General features: G+C 48.6%; 1 long non-coding RNA gene across 1 annotated transcript; it reads left to right on the top strand.

Moving 5' to 3' along the window:
• The first annotated feature begins 4,652 nt into the window (after nt 1-4,652).
• LOC148107273 (uncharacterized) lies at nt 4,653-10,496 on the top strand. Its single transcript, XR_015722722.1, has 3 exons — nt 4,653-4,745; nt 4,960-5,014; nt 9,554-10,496. It is a non-coding gene; the product is annotated as an uncharacterized LOC148107273 (long non-coding RNA).
• The last annotated feature ends 11,561 nt before the right edge of the window (nt 10,497-22,057 follow it).

Below are 22,057 nucleotides of genomic sequence, written 5' to 3'. Positions count from 1 at the left end.
GCCCAGCTACAACTGGATGGGGTCAGCAGGGTTCCACTGGGGCCTCAGTGCCAACCAGACAGCAGATGAGTGAGTGCCAGTGACCTGCCAGGATTATTCCTGGCTCCAGATCTCCAGTTGCCTTAGTTTGAGCTCTCCTGGGAAAGGACTCTGAGGCACATATTCATATGCAGGATTTTGTCTTATTTTTTTAGAGGATGGGCAGTTCTCTCTGGAACAATACCTGTTAGGGGTGAGGGAAGCAGGTTTGGGCAAAAGGAGAAGTTGAACTGTCCTCAGCCAACCCTTCAGGGAGCTCTGGAATGGCCATGTTCCAGATTGAGTAATGATGAGCCCTGGGCCTTTGTGCCCCTGTAAGCAGGGTGTCCCCGGCAAGGAGTCATGACCTTGGGCAAGGCAGCTCCCTTTAGCCAAAGGCAATTGCTGGGGAGGACTTGGCTATGGTCCAGCAAGAAACCAACAACATCCTGGCAGCAGGAGAAAGATTGTCGCAGCCCTGAAGAGAAAGCTGGTTGGTGTCCAACAGGATTTACTGCCCATCCTTCAGTTGGGTTAGTGGTATACATACTCGTGACAAGAATAAGCAGTCAACTGGGACAATGCACAGACCACGATCTGGGAAGTCTGAGATTGCAGCTCTAAAGCAGACTTATTTCTGACAGTGACCACGGGACAGGCAATGGCAACATGACCACATAGTCAGTGCTAAGGATTTATTGAACGGAAATTTTTGAATGACTACAAGGCTGGAATAATAGGTAATCAGGACTCAGGGAGCAGTCTGGCTTGATTGGCTTGGTCAAATTCTTCTCTCAAGTCTAAGCTGGGCTCACTCCTTTTGGAGCCTCTCATTTAAGTGAAGGTCAGGAGTTATAACAAGTCCTTCCTGAGAGGAGGACCTGGGGTGGACATCTTCTGTGTTACAGTACATCACCTCAGGTATGTGATGAAAAAATGATCACTTGGTGGCTAATTTGAAAAAGCAACACTTTCTATTTGTGTTTCTATGGGATAATATGGTTAAAGTTCTAAATAATCCATTAAAATAGAATTTTTGGAATAAGCTTGTTTGTATTAAGTTGGAAACTGCTTGTGCTCTAGCTGAGGTAGGGAAGTAGAGTAATTCCAGAAAGATCTCCATCAGCAAGGACTGGAGTAGTAAGTGGCTCAGCCAAATATCCACAGCAAATACAACTAGGACAGAAAATTAAAGGTCATATGTTGGAAAACATGTTTATTTGCTCCCTTGTCAGAATTGATATTTGGAGAAAGTCCCAGTAGATCAAGTACTAAAAACAGTGACAGAGATTTGGGCAAAAGCCCCACAGCAGGCTAGATAGGAAGGTTGTCAATTGAGGGATATTGATACAATGACAAACAATTTAATGATGGGGCTCTGAACCTGGGTGCAGAGTGAGTTGACATTTCTTCGCTCGGGTTGCAGAGGCACATGAGGGATGCCTCCTTGACCAGCCCCACATCTCTCATAGACAGCTGTGGCTGTTTCTTCCTATCGTTTTCGGTAAGACAATCTTAATGTGTAAAAGAAATCTCTTGAAAATACTATTTTCTCCTGAATCCTGTCATTTATTTCATTTGATTTGTTTAAAAAATTGGTTAAAAATATCACCAAAGTTCACAGGGCATTTTAAAAATCATCCTGGATTTTAAAGCACCAGATTGTTTTTTATAAGAGCATTTAAATATGAAGAAATGTTCAGCCCTGTTCGGAATGCCAAAACCCAAACATCCCAAAGGTGTTTCGGCTTCAGATGAATAAATATATTTTTTGAATTGGTCTCTTTGTACCTGGTCTCAGACTGAAAATAAATTGCCAAGTCTAGAAAGCAGAAAAAATAGTAACTTTTCTGTAAGATTTTTGAGTAAGTTGAAAAGAGTTATAAAAATATAGTGATTGAGCCCAGGAAGCAAATTTCCTAGAAACATTTATAACCCAGCGTTGTTATAACTCCCAGGGCATGGCAGAGCGTAGAGCACCACACAAGGCTGTGGTGGGTGCCCCACCCAGCCCTGGGGAGACTATCAAGGCTTCTGGGGGGAGGCGATGGGTCTGTTTAATTGTTTTGCTGGGGTTTATAAAGGACTCTGTCCTCTTCCCATAGTAGATAACACAAATTAGGACATAAAGTATTTTGGATCATCCAAATCAGTCTTCTAGGGAGTCTAGCTAGCAGTCCAAGACGCGCATTTCTATGATTTGTCGCAGTTTCGGCCAGCGGTTGCATTGGAACGAGTGCTGGAAGTCGTCGAATGATCTGATCAAAGATGACACGTGGGCTTTGCCACTTCACTGCTTGCATGCACTTCAGCAGCTCATGAACTTTCTGAGCTTCAGTTTAATCACTTGGTGAACGGAGAGGGTTCCTGTCCCAAAGAGCTGCTGTGTCCATCTGTGATGACACAGGGAAACTTGTACAGTGTCCCTGCCATGCATACTGATTGGTGCCCCCAAATGTTAGTCTACCCTGAACTGATTCAATAAGATAGTGCCTGCTTAGCATATAGCAGAATGCACATAATGCTTGGAATTTAGTGAGGAATCAATATTTTCTTCTGACAATTAAGCAAATTTTTCTCTTTGGTCTGTGTGTTGGGTATACGGTGCAGTTATAAAAGAGGTCAAGAACACCATCTCCTTATTTTTCACGTATTAGCAATTTTGTTTCATGAGCTCTACACTTTGCTCATACAAAAACATTTTTTTGAACAAATATTCATCACACAGCAGTTATGTATAGACTTTGGGCTAGATAGCCTACAACGGTGAGTAAGACGGACGTGGTCGCTCCTCACAGGACCTCCAGTCGAATGGAGGGGAAACACATCAGCTGAATAGTCAGCTGGATCAGTTTTTTGGTTTGCATTTACCAGCTGTGACAATCCCATGGAGGAGAAGTAGCCGGGGCTGTAAGCGTCTGAGGGTCTCAAGGGAAGGGAATTTTCGGGAATAATTCTCACGCTGGGGTCTGATGGATGAGTAGCAGCTGACAAGAGAAATGGAGTGGTAAGAGGAAGGACTTAGAGAGGAAGGGAAAGAGGGCATGAGGCATTGACAGGGTGTGTGGGTTGGAAGCAAGAAGAGAATGAATCACATGAAGCCATGCAAAGCATCCGGGTCACTTGAGGATTTCACCTTAAAAGCAAAGGGCTGCAGGTGAAGGCAGCAGGAGAACATGCTGGTTTAGCATCAACAGGTTTTGGGAGGCAGGTTTTGGGCAGACTTAGGGGGTGTTTCAGTTGGCCAATTGTCTCATAATTGAAACTTGGCCTAGGGAGGTGGCTATAGAGAGGTAGAGAATGAGGGATTCCTAGTATGCTTAGAATTTTAAGTTCACAGGATGTGGTGATGAGCTGACAATGTCAGGTGGGGAAAGGAGGTTTCTAGTGGAAAGATACTTTCTGGAAGGTTGATGCCACTCCCTGGCTCAGAGACACAAGTGAGCCTGTGGAGACGCATGGAGTTGGAGGTGCTTTTGGGACACCTGAATGACCGACATCGGGATTGGAACTCTGCGTGAATGTCTGACCTAGAGATGGGAATTTGGGAGTGATGGCCCCTTGTGGGGTATGGCTGAGAAGTGAGGAAGGAAGAGGAACCTGGTCAGGGATATCATGGACAACTGATCTATTGAGTTTCTTAGGATAAGAAATTCCTAAGTGACTGGACCCAGAGGTGGGCATTCTCCCCCTCGCAGTCCTCAGGGGTGGGGGTGGGGTATGTATGGGGGGCAGGCAGTGGGCATGATCCCTGCTTCTTGGAATGGAAAGCCAGAATTAGAATAAAATACACATATAAATGTGTGTCTGGTGTCTTTGTCTTGGTTGCTGGTACTGAAGTGCAGGGCATAAGGACCCCATTTCTGTGCAACTTTCTGAAGAATTGAAGGAAGGGAAGGGCACTGATTTCAACCTGTCATAGGTTTCTTTTCCAGAAGCCCTCTTGATTAAATTGCCAGTACAGGTGCACGGTTACAGACACAGGCATGCAACTCGAAGGCACCCACTTTAGTGTATCTATTTGGAAAGGTAGTTCAGGGAAATGAAGGAAAATGGCTCTAATTATTTTCCTGTTAGGGGACAAAAATATGAGAATGCCACCCTCTTGCTTAGGAGTCTCCTCATTTACTTAAGGAAAACAGAGCAAACGTTCTCACTCAGGACGTGTTGCTTCCTGCGTATAGCGATTGCTAGAAATGCCAGGAACCTCAAAATGTCTGTTGGAAAAGAGATGGAGGTCCAGTGTGGTGACTGGGAGTAGAGCAGTAGGCAGTCATGTGGGCTTATCCTGAACTTACCTCAAGGGATGTCTTTTGATTTTTTGTTTTTAAAGGAAATCACTTAAAGAGAAAAAATAACAATAATAACAGGAAGAAAATAATTTATGATAATAAGAAGTATTAGAGGAATACTAATTGGCATATACACATATATATAAGTACCACACTGCAGTATTTGTGACTGAAAAATTACGCGAGAGGCAGCGTTAAATGGTGTGAAAATGTGGGAAACCTCATGTTTAGCATATAGACAACAGGAAGAAGAGAGGGTTGCTCAGAGCAGCTATAGAGCCGTGGGGAGCTACTGAAATTAGGATTTTCCCAATAACGTTAGCTTTCTGCTGAAGACTTCCAATGGCATCTTAGAGTTACTCTGTCACCAGTGAACCCTCCAGAAACAACAGATAAGGAAGACATGATTTTTGACCTCAAGTTCTGAAGGGAAAGGTATGTAGATAAACAGGAAGATAAAGACAGCTTCTCGTCTAATATGTGTTTTTATTTCCTGGATTTGTACAGTTTAAAATGTTTTCTCCTATTCTTTTTCTCTTTTCTCTCTTATCCTGTGGAATTTGAGGATGCAAATTGCCAAGAGTTTTAAATAAATAGGGGTTTTAGAATTTTTGAATGGTTTGAAAATAATCTTTTTTTTTTTTTTCAGGAAAAAAATGCATTGCTGCCAGGTGTTTTTTAAAGCTCTGTTTAATAAAAACTACGTGAGTATTTAAACACAGGTTTAAACTTTAAATACATAACTTTAATGACGAACTGAGTACAGGAGTCTGAAAGGGAGATCTAAAGTTATTTTTATGTTTAGAAATTGAATTTACTTTTATGAAATAAAAAGAAAACACTTGTAGGGCTGTTTCATGGTAAAGTAGTTTCAGAACTGGTAGGAAGGAAATAAGGTATTTGCTAAAATGAAAGGCATTTTTTATTTCTGAAAACATGCTCTGTAGCTACTGAGATTTGATGTGATTTTGGACCCCTTGAAAACTGGTTTTATCATTTCCATAACCAGTGACCCCTTTCTAATCTTCAAATTAAGTGTTATTTAAGCTATTCAGTTAGCCAATGACCAGATTACTTGCCCAGTCCAGCTTCCACAAGGAGTGGGGAACGGTCTATGGTTTTTTGTTTTTGTTTTTTTTCACATCTTGCCTGCGGATTTGTACTTTCATTGAGCTCCTTATTTACAAATTTTCAGTAATAAGTGCACCGTTTTCAGTAGCACGGTTTTGGAGGAGAGTGATTTGAGGCTTTCATATTAATGGGGTATAGAATTTCCTCCCCATGTTAAGGACTGACGAGCTTTCATAAACTACCCCTAGAGGGCGCTCATCGGCCAGCAGCGGGAGCAAGAAGCCCCCAGTCTCTTGCAACAGGACAAGACTAGTGGTCTCCAGGGGCAGAGCACAACAGGCCCATGAAATGGTTGAAATAGACGCCCTTTACAGTTTTTCTGCATTCTCTCACCTAGTGGTCTCTCAGGTATTAACAATAATAGTTTTTAACAGTGGCAGAGTTCAGTTATTTGATCCTTTGTATTGGCACTTGCAATCTTTACAATTATGAATTGGGAAGTATTAATTGGGAAAATGAAGGCAAATTACATCTAAATATTCTGTTGGTTTTTAGACATTACGTTTCTGGATTTTCTTCATGTTTGGGTTTTACAGAATCGTTTTTGAATCAGTGTGATTTAATGGGAAGTCTACTTAATACGTAGATGACCCTGGGCAAATTTAATAAGATTTTGTTTTCTCATCTGTAAAACGGGCGCCTGGAGCCCATTTCACAAGGGTTCTGTGATACTTAAGTGAGGGTGTTTGTGAAGGAATCTGGCCGATAAGAATTGCTAAAGAATATATTAAGTCAGAATTAAACACTTTAATATTTTAATACTTTTTCTTCTCTTTAGGTATTTTATATTATGTATGTCTTGTTTAATCATTTATGTAAAAAAAACTTCTAAGCAGAAAAAATTTCTCTCTCTGAAAAGTTTTACAGTTTTCTGCTCATTAAGAAGAAAGACATTCTTTTTGAATCTTCTGTGTCCAATGAAATTAAATGTAAGACAGAAAGCAGAAGGTATTTTCTGACATACGGTGTTTGTAGCTTCGGTTCTAAGGTCAGTAATTTATTGAAGGCTTTTAACACGCACCACTATATACACACCTGTCCAGTGGATCAGCTTCACCAGTTCAAGGAAAAAACTCTACTGTATTAATTGTGATCATTTTAAATATTAAGCACACTCTTTTATTAACAAGAAAGTAAAAGCTTTGGGGGCACCTGGGTGGCTCAGTCATTAAGTGTCTGCCTTCGGCTCAGGTCATGATCCCAGAGTTCTGGGATCAAGCCCCAGGTCGGGCTCCCTGCTCAGCGGGAAGCCTGCTTCTCCCTCTCCCACTCCCCCTGCTTGTGTTTCCTCTCTCACCGCCAAATAAATAAATAAAAATCTTAAAATAAATAAATAAATAAAAGCTTTGTAAATTTTATGTTACTGTTTGCTCCTATTTTGATTTTGGTAGGAAATCAAGTGTTCATCCGTAGCTTTTTTTTATTTTAAAGAGTTTAATTAATTTATTTGAGAGAGAGCAAGTGAGAGAGAAAGCACAACGGGGGAAGGGGCAGAGGCAGGGAGAGAAGCAGACTCTCCGCTGAGCCGGGCAGATGTGGGGCTCGATCCAAGGGTCCTGGGATCATGACCCAAGCCAAAGACGGTTGCTTAGCCACCTGAGCCACCCAGGCGCCCCTCATCTGTAGCTATTACATGCAGGAGAAAGATGCTGTCAGACACCTAGGACTGATCTCAAAATTGACTCTGGAAAAGTTGAGCTCCTTTTATGAGAGTGTAAACTAAACCCACCTCTCTGTTAGGCTTTGATGATTTGATTGATGATTAATTAGGAGATTTATATCTTGCTGAGGGAATAAAACCTAAAGTTGCCAGATCTCAGTGTGCTCACCCTGTGAAGTCACAGTAATGCAGGTGCTCCTTTTCATACTCAAAGATCGGGAGAAGTCATGTCAGTGGCCAGCAGAATGGAACAGGGCCCAGTGGAACCTCTTCCTGGTTTCTGTGTCCCTTCCCATGAGGTGGTTACACTCTTTAGTTCTGGGAAAAATTCCTTGCTGGGCCAGACAAACCCAGTGTTCCAGGCTGAGCCCAAGCCAAGACCAAGTCAGCTCATGGCCCGTGAAAGTTCTTTGGTGCTGGCCAGAACAGTGGCTTGTTCTTCTCCAAACTTCTCATTTCAAATGACTGACTCTCTCCAGCCTCCCAGCCAGGTACAACCATCCTTGTCCACTGGTGAATCTGACCCCCCTCCCCAATCCTGCATGACTAAAATAAAATAAGAGCTCATTTCTTTGTCTTTCTCATTGCAGTGAGGGCACCCCATAACTCTACAGTATCTGTTCGTGTAAGCGTGGCCATGTGAGTCAGTCCCCCTAGGGACCCCCACATTTATAGCACCAAAAGCCTAGAGCACCTGTGCTGTATTCTCATTTTACATCAAACCACGGGGTTTGAGCTGGTCTCCAACAGCCAAGCACAGTCCTGACCATGTGGTGGACGGGTCAGAGGGAACCAGCCAACTTCTTCTAAGTGACGGCAGCACAGTTTAGACTTTTTCCCAATATGCTGTTCCTGGACTCTTTTGTTCCCCAGATGGAGGGCCACCTCCATTCTATGAAAGTGGAGGTAGAAGTTGTGACGGGTAGGGTGGGATTTGATGAAGTAGGAACTTACCAGTCCTGCTACCAGCCTCTAAGCCAGAGGTCGGCAGACTTTTTCTGGAAAGGGACTAATAAAAACGATCTTAATCTTGGCAGGCCATATGGTCCTGTCACAGTTCAGCTTGGTCATTGTATTGTGAAAGCAGCCACGGACAACATGTAAACGAACGGCAGTGTCTGTGTTCCCAGTGAAAGTGTATTTATGCAGATAGGTGGTGGGCGCTGTGGGCTACCATTGGCTGCCCCTGCTCTAGACCATCCCACCCCCGCTGGCTCCACAGAAACATGGCCAATGAAGCACCCTTCTGACTATACGGACCAAGATCCGGGAATAAAAGAGAACAGATATCTGCTTACCTTGCTCAAATCCTCATTAGGGCCAACTGTTGCCCCTGGAAGCTTCTGAAGTCTTAATAGAGGGCAGGACTGTCATATGCAGGCAGCTCTCTCACAGCGGCAGGGGAAGAACGCCACCATCCGGGATGGATTAGGAGCCCACTCCTTGCACATTTGTAGACTAACGCTTTGTCCATTTTGGTGGGCCTGTGGGCAGTGGGCTTCTTCATAGAACAGGCGTTTCCCCATAGACTATTTGCAAGAGTGACATTGTTTTTTTTCCTCCTTCCTTAGCTGCACTGCAAAATGTATGCTCAGTGGAAAATTCTCCAATTAACACTTAATCAAGTGGCCCAACAGACCACTTTTCCTCCCAGCTGGCCTCCAGCTTTGAAGATAATCACTGGCACCCAGACAGGAAGTCCCAGGGCTCAGCCATGGGTTGGGGGATCTCCTGTAAAGCCACAGCAACAGCCCCGTCACCCTATTCTATACCTCCTGATTTGCCTTGGATGTGGCGGTCTTTAGAACACTGGGCCAAATACTGTAAACCATTGAGGGTTTGCCTTCTTGAATGCTCATGTGTGGGTACACGATAAGATCCTTGTTGCGATGTCTTTGCTGAGACCAGCATGCCCCAGCGAAGTTCAGCTTGACCGAAACCCGAGAGCATGTTAGCATTTGCCGTGGGATTGACAAGACAGAGCTGCACTTGGTGGTCTGCTGAATCATTCTACGTGTTGTCATCAAATGGATCCTTCCAGGATTGTTCAGGTGGTTGGAGGGTTGTGTTTGAGAATGGTAATTCCTGCTTCAAATCCTGAATGATAACTCGTATGTGTATACATTTCCTTCTAAGAGGGAAGATCTGCCCTGTAGACGTTACTTCTATACTCTTCATTTTCCTTCTGTCAAACTCTAAATAATGTGGCCTACAAAACTGAAAAAGCAGCAAAAATAAAATGTCTTTTGGTAATGATTTCAATATTACTGTTTCCCCCTTTTTTTGTTGCTTTGATAAATTGCAGTTTCTGTGCGTGACCACTAATGTAAGACAGTGGTCTTTTCTTCTATATTAAAATAAGAGAACTTGTTTCTTTTCAATCCTTATACTCACTTAACCCAAATTTGCTCTTTCATGCCTCTCTCATCACATTTCTTTCATCCATTTCTAGAGCTTTCTGATCTAACCTGCTACTCGACTTACCGATCTTCAACATTTGTGATGAAGTGGAGAGGGAAGGTTACCAGCCTACTGCTTCAAGCCCAAACTCCTTTGCTGGCGTCTCGCCCCCAACCTCTTCCTTCCCTTTCTCTGCCTCCACCCCTTGCCTTCAAATAGGTAAAAAAAATAAGTCTCCTGCTCCCACCCCATACTCCTGGCACTGCTCCTCTGAAGCAGCCATGATTAATAGTTTGCTTGGGGTTTTTCAGAAATTCCTCTGTACGTGGAAACATACAGGCCCCTTTCCTTGTTAAAGAAGTGGTATGTGGTGTCCAGTCAACGTTTTGTATTTTGTGCTCTTCATTCACTCCTACCTCTTGAAGATTGTTCTACATCAGCACATGTGGGTTGACCCCAAACCTTTTCATGCCTCATGGGTAGTTTCCAGAGTCTTCCACGCTCAGCTCCACCTTTTCCCAGTAACCATGAATCGTCATTGGTCTCCAGTATCCTCGGATGGTGTCAGGATTGCTTTCTCCCATCCCTCAAGAGGTGTGTCCCTCTCTGCCCTGATGCCACAAGTTTCCTTCCTGTGTGCTTGATGTTTTAATATGGCACATCCTTCAGGGCCCAGCTCATCCTGTGCTTTACTAACATTTCTCGAGATTGTGCTAGTCAGGTTAGCACTTAGTTGTTCCCTTTGTGTCATCTTCTTTCCCTCTGACGGAGCCGAGGGTCCCTCTGGGCAGCCCCTCTGACCTTCCTGTTCCTCCAAAGTGCCTAGCACAGTGCCAAGAACTAACTTCATTGGATTCTTCCTCAAAGGCATGGTCACATCCATCGCTTTCCCTTTCCTATTGTGAGCACTTATAAGGAAGGGGAATTCTGGTCTGCTTTTGAGATTGTTCACATCCCATATTGAGTCATTCTGATGCTCCCCCCAAACAGTAAAGGCCAGGGCTAAGTGTTTTTTTTTTAATTTTTTAAAGTCTTTATTTATTTATTTGAGAGAGAGAGCACAAGTGGGAGAAGAGACGGAGAGGGAGAAGTAGATTCCCCGCTGAGGAGGGAGCCCCATGTGGCGTTCCATCCTAGGACCCTAGGATCATGACCTGAGCTGAAGGCAGTCGCTTAGCCGATGAACCACCCAGGCACCCCCAGGGCTGAGTTTTATAGTTTTATGGACCTCTATTTATTGTCATTCTATTTTTTAATGGTTTTTTATTATGTTAGTCACCATACAGTACATCCCCGGTTTCCGATGTAAAATTCGATGATTCATTAGTTGCATATAACACCCAGTGCACCATGCAATACGTGCCCTCCTTACTACCCATCACCAGTCTGTCCCATTCTCCCACCCCCCTCCCCTCTGAAGCCCTCAGTTTGTTTCTCAGAGTCCATAGTCTCTCATGTTTCATTCCCCCTTCTGATTACCCCCCTTTCTTTATCCCTTTCTTCCCCTACTGATCATTCTAGTTCTTATGTTCCATAGATGAGAGAAATCATATGATAGTTGTCTTTCTCTGCTTGACTTATTTCACTTAGCATTATCTCCTCCAGTGCCGTCCATGTTGCAGCAAATGTTGAGAACTCGTTCCTTCTGATAGCTTAGTAATAGTCCATTGTATATATGGACCACAACTTCTGAATCCAGTCATCTGTTGAAGGGCATCTCGGTTCCTTCCACAATTTAGCTATTGTGGACAGTGCTGCTATGAACATTGGGGTGCATATGGCCCTTCTCTTTACTACGTCTGTATCTTTGGGGTAAATACCCAGTAGTGCAATGGCTGGATCATAGGGTAGCTCAATTCTTAACTTTTTAAGGGACCTCCACACTGTTTTCCAGAGTGGCTATACCAACTTGCATTCCCACCAACAATGTAGGGGGATCCCCTTTCTCCACATCCTCTCCAGCAGTTGTTGTTTCTTGCCTTGTCAATTTTTGCCATTCTAACTGGAATAAGGTGGTATCTTAGTGTGGTCTTGATTTGAATTTCCCTGATGGCTAATGATTTTGAACATTTTTTCATGTGTCTGTTAGCCATTTGTATGTCTTCATTGGAAAAGTGTCTGTTCATATCTTCTGCCCATTTTATGATTTGTTGATTTGTTTCAGCCCCAGGGCACGAGTGATGCAGCACCTGCGTGCAGCCCAGAAGCCCTGCTTTGTGCAGCCCATGAGCAGAAAGGTCTATTTCTCTGTGAGAGACAGCTGTAAGACTTACTGGAGCTCCTCCTCCTCCCCTGGAGCCGGAGCTCCCACTCCTCCAGCTCTTTGGCAGACAGCTCCATGGCCAGCTGCGAGTCACTATCAAAACGGCTCCTCTCACTCGAGGCTCCAGGGCACAGGCCTTCTGAGCTGGTGAGCAGGATCTCCTGGATGGCCCTGTGGGGAAAAAGAGGTGGAGAAAAGCAGCCCATTACCAGCAGCATCAGGGCCACAGCAGCACCTGCATTTACCTGTCCCCTGAGAGCACACCATGCAGGGCACTTTATATGTGCCCCACGGCCACGTTGCCATTCAGTCCCCTGTGGCTCTGGAGGTGTGAGTGCTGTGTATAGGTGAGAAATCCGAGGCTCAGGGAGGTGAACAAACCCGCTCAGGGTCTCCTCCCAGCTCCTCCTCCACTGTCTTCCCATTGATGTGTCCTAGGGCTCAGCCCAGGAAACAGGAGCTCTTTAAGGCCTGGCGTCTGTCTTGTCCACCTCTGGTCGATCGGCACCCTACACAGGACCTGGTCTTCTGCACGTGATGGAGCCCGCGTGAGAGAAGAAACAAACCCCAAATACATCCTGAGAGGCCCCGCTGCTGCTCCCCCCCATCCAGGTGGCAGTCGTGCTCCTCTTAGGAAGGTGCCTCTTACAACACTGGGTCCACCCTCTGCTGAGGCCAATGTGCGTGATGTGATCTATTGCTAAGATTTTGTGTGGTTTTGTTTTGTTTTTTGGGGTTTTGTTGTTGTTGTTATTGTTGTTGCTGCCGCTGCTTAAAAATGGCCTCAAAATCCACTTAGGAGAGTCTACAGCCACAGAAAGGGAACTGCACTTGAGCGACAGACCGTATGAGCCACTGCAAGTTTCAGAACAGCCGGATTAAATGTTGTGACCAATTGAGAAACACTGGTGTCTGTTATGAGTTGTACTCAGTGTGACCACAATACCGCCACTGTCTAGAAAACACACTCCAATCCTTAGATTTCAAATGGTGCTGGGCCCCATGAGAGGCAGGAAACCAGGAGTACAGTAGAGCAGATCACCAGAACTAGAAGCTGGTTCTTTGAAAGAATCAATAAAACTGACAAACCACTGGCAAACTTCTCCAGAAGAATAGAGAAAGGACCCAAATTAATAAAATTATCAATGAAAAAGGAGAGGTCACAATCAACACCAAGGAAATTGGAAGGATTATTAGAAACTTTTACCAACAGCTATACGCCAATAAATTAAGCAATCTGGAAGAGATGGAGGCCTTCCTGGAAACCTATAAACTACCAAGACTGAAACAGGAAAAAATTGATTTCTTAAACAGGCCAATTAATTATGAAGAGATTGAGTCAGTGATAAACAACCTTCCAAATAACAAAACTCCAGGCCCGGATGGTTTTCCTGGGGAATTCTACCAAACATTCAAAGAAGAAATAATACCTATTCTCCTAAAGCTATTACAAAAAATAGAAACAGAAGGTCAGCTACCAAACTCATTCTATGAGGCCAATATTACCTTGATCCCCAAACCAGGCAAAGACCCCATCAAAAAGGAGAATTACAGACCGATTTCCCTAATGAATATGGATGCCAAAATCCTCAACAAGATCCTGGCTAATAGGATCCAAAAGTACATTAAAAGGATTATCCATCCAACATAATAAAAAAATATTATAAAAAAATAAGTGTTCTGTAAGTGTTCAAGCAGCTGCTGCCTCTAGAGAGGGGGCTTCGACGGCCACAGAGCAGGGAGGGTAGAGGTGTACTTCTCATCCTTTACGCGGGAGGATGCATTACCACTCCTCAGGAATGCCAGTTCCCTCCTGGTTCTGGTGAGGACGCAGGACCAGAGACTGGCTTCGGGGGGTTGCTGGGGAAGCAAGCCGGCAAACCAACATTCTGGCCTTGGCCTCCCTTCCCTGTGGATGCCCTTCTCTGCCTGTGGAGCCTGTTTCTGCCAGGATAGAAGGGACCAGATTCTGATGCAGATGACAAGATAACATCACGCCTTTATCGCCCCCACCCCCCAGCAGACCCACATGGACACACACAAAGGCGCTTGGCTGTCTTCCCTGGGAACCCTGCCTGGGGAGCCTTCCTGCTCTCCCACATCTTCTCAGGGGCACGCACCCATCCCTGGAGGAGAGGCATCATTTACTGGAGGGACTTAATTCAAAGAGGCTCTGAACAGGATAGAGGGTCAACCCCGGCCAGAGTGGTCTTGGTTTCAGACTCTGAGGGAGGGAGGCTGACTTCTGGGGGTGCAGGGACAGCTGCATGTTCTGGGCAATGGTGGGGCTCAGCTCTGCTCTCTGGAGGGCCAAGGTCAGTTTGGCTCTGCCGTGGCCGTGCCCTACACGCTGGAAACTCAGTCCTGCACCATCCGTCTTGTCCCGCGGGCCTCCTCAGACACCCCTTCCCTACCCCTGCTCCCACTGAACCCAAAAGGCATACTGAGTTGGCCCTTGCATGGCTGCCCACTGTCAGATCCTGAGACGGTATATCCAATGTTTGGCAAGAGTCACTGAGTGGAATGACTGAGGCTGTTCTCCCCACCCCATACCCACTGACTGTCTGAGACTTGGCCTCTTGGTCACCTGCTCTGTGAGTCTCCTCTGCACCTGCCAGGGCACCCAGCACCGGGGACATGGCGGTATCAGCACACCTGCAGCCCCCCATCCTGCCTTCTGGGGAGCCCTCTACTGCATGTTCTCTGGCCTCCTGTTGGTCTGTCTGAAGTCCATGGTAGACCCTTACCCAGCTTTCCAGATCACACTGGATTGATGGCCTCTCAGTATCCCAACCACCATAACAAGAAAATGTTTATCAGCAAACCACCCACACATGGAAAGCCCCCCCGCCGCCCCACCCCAGCCCAGGGCCCCCCAAGCCCCGGAGTCTGTGCAGCTCAGTGGCTCTGTGGTTCTGGGGGCGGTACCATGCAAACACAAGGCAGTCAACTGTGAAGAGAAACTGCAAATCTCAAAGGAGGAAGGTAACAGGTAGGTGCATCAAAAGAAAGGATTAAATATCAAAGGATTAGGACAGGCCTTTAGGAACCTGGAGAGGCCCTTGAATGTTTTAGTTTTTGTTTTTTCCAAAACAAGCCAGGTCTGCTGGAGCCTGAGCCTTGTAAGGGCAAAGGGAGTCTGCGGTGTCCTGCTCACTGGCTTGCAATTTCCTCAAAGACTCGCCAACAAAATCAGCTTGCTGTGTTTGCTTCCATGTGCTAAAAATCAGTGCTACTCCCAAACAGAACCCCAGTTGTGTTAAATGTAAGATTAAAGTATGAGCCACAGAGACAACCACAGTTTCTCTAGGGGCTTGTCCTGGCGACAGGCACCTTGTGTGTGCAGAAGGGGAATCTCCGTGTGAGGCGGAGAAGCTGGAAGGGTCCCCCGAACCTCTCTGCTGGTCCCCAGCCCACCCAAGGACTCACGTTAGGACCCATGCTCCCAGGTTATAAAAGAGGAAGACGGAAACGTGTGGAATGAGTACCCAGCGCTGCTGGGTGAGCTGAGGGCTCAGGTTTGCAGCCCGGGATCTGAGCCCCAGCATCTTGAAGCAAGAGCAACCCTCCTCTCCTAAAAGTTGGCCTGCCACCGGGCCTGGCAGGATCAGCACCCAAAAGCACAAGGTATCTTGGGGTCTGCTCCTGAGGTGGGAGACAATGGGTAAGAACCACCTGGAGCTTTCAGGGGATCTCAACTCAATCACTTCCCTGTGCTTCTGTCAAACGGCAAAACTGAGGAGTGGTTCGTGAATGAGAAAAACGGGGAAACCTCTCAAAACCCAGTACAAACTGAGGGCTTCAGAGGGGAGGAGGTGGGGGAATGGGGTAGGCTGGTCATGGGTAGTAAGGAGGGCATGTATTGCATGGTGCACTGGGTGTTATACGCAACTAATGAATCATGGAACTTTACATCGAAAACTAGGGATGTACTGTATGGTGACTAACGTAATATAATAAAAAACGATTCTTATAAAAAAAAAACCACCCGGTTACCCTTTGACCTTATAAATTATTCAAGTTCTAGGATGCTAATGAATCATAGGGGTTTGGAAACCAATCAAAGGAACCTCTGTTCCACTTGTGAGCCCTTGAAGTAGATTCACAGCGAGAGGCTTCGGAGTGCTCCGAGCTGTCTGCTGCTCACGGAACCCCACTGCTCAGCAGCCACTGCCCTCTCTCCCCGGGGTGACCCCTTCCTGGCTCGGGATGAAGCGGGGCCTCTCTGTGAGAGCCCATGTCTTCAGGTCCAAAGGCGGCAGCTATGGAAGATGCCCGTGTGTGCATGCCTGCCTGGGTCCCAGCTGGCTCACCGTCCTGCAGCATGGTCACCTCGTCCATCTCTGCACTGAAGTCACTGTCCCCGATGTCATTGGTGGCTTTCAGGCTCAGCTTGTAGGAAGTAAAGGGCCTCAGCCTGAAACACAGAAGAGCCACGAGGGCCTGAACCCCTCGCCTTTGTCCTGCTCGCAGCTCTGGCCACAGGGGGCGGGCAGCCAGGAGGAAGAGGCACTCAGTGACCACGGAATCTGTCCTGCCCAGGGAGGGGCCCTCAGGCAGCCGGCGCTGTCCTCACAGCCTGCCCCCAGGAACAGAGGGCTTTCTGGGTGGAGGGGAGTGGGGAACGTCCAGGCGGGCCCAGGCTGGCGGTTCTACTCGGGGCCCCTCCTGTCATTACAGCTTCTCCTGCAAAGCAAATCACCGCTCTCTGAGGGATGCGAGAATTTCTCAGGAGGAGCTGATTACTGCAGCCCTCCCAGGATTCAGAGCCAGAAAAGAGGGCCCGCCTAACCACTTCCTTGCTCGCCCAGAAGTGCCCTTTCGTGGGGATCTCCCCTGGCCAGGCCCACCTTGCTCCAAAGACCATCTCTGCCTGCCCCTTGTTTCTGCACTTGTCCGGCCGGCAAGAGTGCCACGCCCTGGACAGGCAGTGCCCAGGTTCACTGCACAGCAGTTCTGTCTGCTGGACGTGCTGTGATTCCCATTGCAAGGATGAGAAAATCGAGGCCCAGTGCCATTAAGGCCCTTGCCCCCTACCAGAGGACTGGCCAGAGGCTTGGCCGGGGCTGGAAGAGGATCTTGTGTTGGGGCAACCTCTCCGCCGTACCTGAGACACAGGTAATGCCAGTTGTCCGTGGGGGGAAATGTCTCCACCTGCCTGCTGATGGGGATTTAAAGGGCACGAATACTCTGGGTGCGTGGCTCGTTGCCACCACTCAGGCCTCCCTCCTTCCCTCTGTTGAGCAGGTCCGTGTTGATGGTCTCCTGTGCTGAGCTCTGTACCACACACACTCCAGACAGACTTCTAAGCAGAGGACGTTCCAGTCTTCCTTGGGTCACTGGCTGGCCTGCTCCTGTGGCTTTCCTTGCCATTACTTCTGAAGGAGCAGATGAGGAGACCCCCCCACCCCTGCCCCGCTGGCAACAGCTCTGTTTCAGGCAAGGGTCTGCCCCTGTGTCCATCTCCCAGACCAGGAGAGCAGGAGTGGGTCTGGACTCTGCCTGCTTCCTCAGCTACCAGTGGGCAAACCCTCAGGGCCTCTATGCTGGGCCTCTGTCCTCCCTCCCAGGCCAACCTGTAAACTCGTGGGTTTCAAACCGAGCACCGTGGAACCCCCGGAGTCTCTGAGGGATCCTCTAGGAGACCAGAGGGTTCCCATGCCCCCCGAGTCAGACAACAGCAGCCCCATTTCCATCTGATTTGCAAATGGGGTCTGGGTAATCCTTTGCCTACAGGAAGGTTCCTGTGTTTTCAAATACTGATAACTATCTTTGGACACTGGATCAGAAGAATCTTCCTCTAGCTGTTTCATATGCCCTCCTGCCTAAGATGGGAGTACAGTGGTTCTCTGTCGGCCGGCACCTCAAAGGATGCTCTCGTGCCAGCTTGCCCTACTACAGCTGGTCCGCGACCGCAGGTCTGTCTCCTGACCTCTCTGTGCCCCCATTCCACAGCTGGAGAAGGCATGCCAGGCGACCTTGCTTTGGCCCTGGCTGTCCTGGGGGTGCTTCCAAAGTTCCATCCTTAAGAATGCTCTTTGTTCCTGGTTTCTGGGGGAGCTATCCTTTATAAAGTTAAAACAAATTGTTTCCTATCTGTTTCTGGCTTCCTAGGAACTATTTTATCTAATTCTGGTGACAACTACATGGTTTTTTCCTTGGGTTCCTGCCTCAACCACCTGAGGCCCCATATTTGCATTAGCTTCTCTTTCCTAGATTAGACGGTGGCCCAGGGTGGTTGTCAGGAACGTGCACTCTGAAGCCCAACAGCCTACATGCTAACCCCCACATAGCCTTGGGCAGGTCAGTGAGCCAGAAGCATCTCACCTGGGCTGACAGAAGCACTGAGATCATGAGGCGGTCATGCAGCTTCCGTTCAGAAGCAACACAGGAAAGAGACTCTAGTACCCAAGGCGCGCTCACTCATCCTGGCTGCTCTCCTTATCATCAGGACCTTCTGGCAGCAGCTCAAGTGGCCCCAGGAAGAGCCCGTGCCCTGCACACTGTCCTCTAGGCCCATCCATCCCCTCACCAAACCCACTATGATTTGTAAGTAACCGTTCCCCTCCTGGACGACTGTCTGCCTTCCCCCACAGGGACAGGGACCAAGGTGGTCTCCTTTACTGCTCTTCCCTCAGCACCAAGAACAAGGCCCCACACCTAAGAGGCTCTTGGCGTGGAAGGGAGGAAGAGAGGAAGGAAGGGGAGGGAGGGAGGAAGGAATGGGGGTAGGACTCCGGAGGGGTGAATGAGAGGACGCTCATCACCATCAACATGGTGTCTGGCACATGTCAGCATGCCAGAAACGACCCTCATCCTTGTATTTAGTGCTCGTGTTCACCTAGCATGTTACCTTGAGGACATGTGTCAGACGTGTCATTGATCCCTCCATGTTTAGCACCTACTGTTCTCTAACACTTTGTTTTGGAATCTGAGGCAGGGCCGCCTCCTCCATTCCCACCCCAGCACACACAGCAGGGGTGCAGTTCACACACTTCAGATAGCTGGAAGCTTCCGCCAGGATCTGAGGTCAAGTGGAGGGTTCACGGAGAGCAGGAAGCAGAGTTCCCAGCTTTAGGCCTGTTTCCTGGGCTCGTGTCATTTACAGGACTGTTAGCTGTCTCGGGGGCCACAGGGCACACCCAGGGGCTGAGCTGCAGGAGCACCCTCTCCTCGGGGTAGGAAGCCCACTAGGTGCCCTAAAAACAGACCAAGAGGGACCCAGCAGCAGTGAAGGGAGCTCCATGGGAGGTGACCACAGTCCCAGTGTCCCCTCTCCTGGTCCCTGACCCCTGCAAGTTCACCCAGCCCTTCCTCCTCATCCCTGCATAGCCAGTCCTTGAGACCCCTGGTCTACCTGCCAGTCCTGAACTGGCCTCCACCCGCCCCCGGGCTCTTGCCATGCTCCCCCCTGAGGCAGAGCAGGACTTCAGGGCTGGTGACCTGTAAACAAAGGCACAAACCATCCTGGACCCTCTTCCTCAACCCCTCTCATTTCCCCCAGTTCTGTTCCCTGTTCACACGCCACGCCCACATCAGGGTCGGCCCAACCAGAATCCAGAGTCTGGTCCTGGCATCTAAGCCTGGGGAAGTCCTCAAACTTCTCTGAGCCTCCCTTTATTCATCTGTGAGAATGGCGGTACCGGTACCCGGCCCTCCCAGGGCTGCCATGACAGTCACAGGACATGACCCCCTCATGGAATAGGCGTATCCTACATGTGACCTCCTCTTTCTTGTCTTCCCAAAGTCCTCCTCTACCCCTGCCCACAGTGACCTCGTTGTCCCCAGATGCATCCGCCACACACAGACTCCCTTGGCCTCTCCCACTCAGCACCCTCTACCCACCAGCTTTCTGCCATCCACCCTCGAAACTGGCTGGATTTAGGTAAATGTTTGAGGTAACACCTTTTCCTAAACTCCAGCTGTCTGGGGAGGGAACAGGTCGGTGGCTCAGGACGCTCACTGTCCAAGCTCGCAGGAAGAAAGCACAGTTAGAAACCAAGCTTGTGCTTGACCTGCCTGTTCAGCTCCACAGCCAAAGTACTCGGGTGGGGGTGGCACGGAGGCGGCTTCCTGTCCCTGTCCCTGCCACGGAGCTGGAGGCAGAGTCTCATACACAGAAGGAGCTCCCTACATTCATTTGCCCGGTTTGGTTATGAAAATAAAGCCTGAGTCCTGATCATTTTAGAGGCTACCTACCGCTGCCTTTATGCCTCATCTATTCAGAACTCGTGATTAGCACCACAAAGATCAAAGAATATTGAACCCATGCAGGATATCCCTGGCCATTTAAATTAACCTGACCTTTCACGTGGCTTTATTTTTTAAAATGGCATGGAAGAAGAAAAGAAAGAACCCCGTGGAGATGGGGCCAGCATCCTGACTTGAACTGAATCCCTCTAGTTTCACACAGTAATCCCCTTCTGGCCCTCCTGGTTGGGTCCATCGCATCGCCCTGGGGACACGCAGAGGAACAGCAGGACCTGTTATCAGTGGATACACAGCTGTCAGCTGAGCTCACACTGCTGCTGTCTCATCCTAGTAACACCCAGAATGCCTGTGTGGCTCTGGGCCCATGGGCCTTCTCCTCCTCTATGGTACTGCATGTCTGCGGGATGCAGCCCCGATATGTCCCTCAACCCAGAACCTCCCTCCTGCTCCAGACCCACACCCTCTAAATGTGGGGACGGCCACTTGATGTAGATGGCGAAACTTTTTGCTTTGAACTTTGATTTAAACTTTTATGTTTTCTGGTCATTGGCAGATTTCAAGCAATCGGCAAACGTCAAATGTAACAAGAACGTCGAGAAAGAGGAGGTTAAAGTTGCTCTGAGGCTGTTGAACAGGAGGGAGGCCACACCACGGCCACGTGCAAAGCGCTGCTTTCCTAGAAACTCGGCCCACGGCGTGTGTCTGCTGACGAGTGGAAGAGACCGTGGAGGGGACGGACCACAGCGTCTCCCACACCAAATCAAACTGTCTGCCGGGAAACATGGCCCCTCCTTTCCAACGTGACGTCCCCTGCTCACCATTGTCTGTTTGATCTCAGGAAGCTCCGGGACAGAAAGGCCATTGGAGTTCCTTTTTCTCCTGTCTTTCACATGGCTACCCAAAGGGGTGACTCCCTGTGATGCCCAGTGCTGACCACACCCACGTGTGCATCACGTGGCACCCCAGTCACATGCTTACACCTTGAACCCAGGAGAGGGAGCTCCTTTTCTCTCTAAACTTTGCTGTTGCCCCATGCCAGAGGCAGAGACAGAGCCACATGCCAGCCCCCACTCCTCCCCCACAGCTTGAACTGCGCTGGGGGAGAGGGTGCCTGAGGATCAAGGCCAGTGCAGGAGCTCCCCCACCCCGGCTGCTCCTTTCCCTTGGCTGAGGTTCAGCAGCATGCAGAAGCTGAGCTGGGGAGCCTTGCAAAGGAGGTGCACCCGTGGGAGGTGCTGGGGCTTCAGGCGAATATGACCTTTGCGATCCTCAGCTCTCCTCTGTAGAATGGGGACGATGATTCTCCCTCGCTGGGCTAACATGTGGGCTCGATGAGAAATGTGAGATTTTACAGCACAGTGCTCAGAATAGGGGGGGGGGGTCAGTACGTGGTGTTCTATCTGAAAGGTGAGAGGAACATTGGCCAGCCTGGGAATGGGGTATAGACCTCCTCCATCATCCCAATGAGAGGTGCTGGCCAGGGTCCTGGAACCCTCAGCAGGTGGGACACGCTCCTTCGTGGCCCCCTCACAGCCTGACGTGACCTTCAGGGAATGTGACCACAGTCAGGGCCAGAGGAGGAGGACAGGAAAGATGCGAGGCCAGCTCCCCAGACAGGCCTGCCCACCAGAAAGACCCAGGGGGCTTCTACAGGGTGGCGTGAGCCTGCACAGCCCAGGCCTGCTTGTGGAGACACAAAGCCTGAGGTCCCTTCTGAGAATCCTCACCTAGATGGTTCGATAGCCCTGGTCCCCTATGAGCCATCATAAAGGAGAATGCCCTGGTCTCCAACCATAGTGCGGGGGGGGGGGTGCCCTCATCCCCCACTGCAGAGGGGGCTACCTTGGTCCCCCACTGTAGAGGGGGTGCCCTGCTCTCCCACCATAGAGAGGGGGGTGCCCTGGTCCTTTACTGCAGAGGGGAGGGTGTCCTGGTCCCTCACTGCAGAAGGGGTGCTCTGGTCCCTCACTGTAGAAGGGGGTGGGAACATGAGGAGGGGCCCCAGTGAGGCTGTAGGTGCCAAGAACTTAACTGTGGTGGTTGGCACCACTCACCTCCACCTTTGCTTGGTGGTTCCCTCAG

Source organism: Ursus americanus, chromosome 33 (assembly GCF_024610735.1).
Source record: "Ursus americanus isolate L20-20 chromosome 33, mUrsAme1.1.p, whole genome shotgun sequence".
NCBI classification, from domain to species: Eukaryota; Metazoa; Chordata; class Mammalia; order Carnivora; family Ursidae; genus Ursus; species Ursus americanus.
Note: the sequence above shows the minus strand (reverse complement) of the source record. Positions and strands in the feature narration are given on the sequence as shown.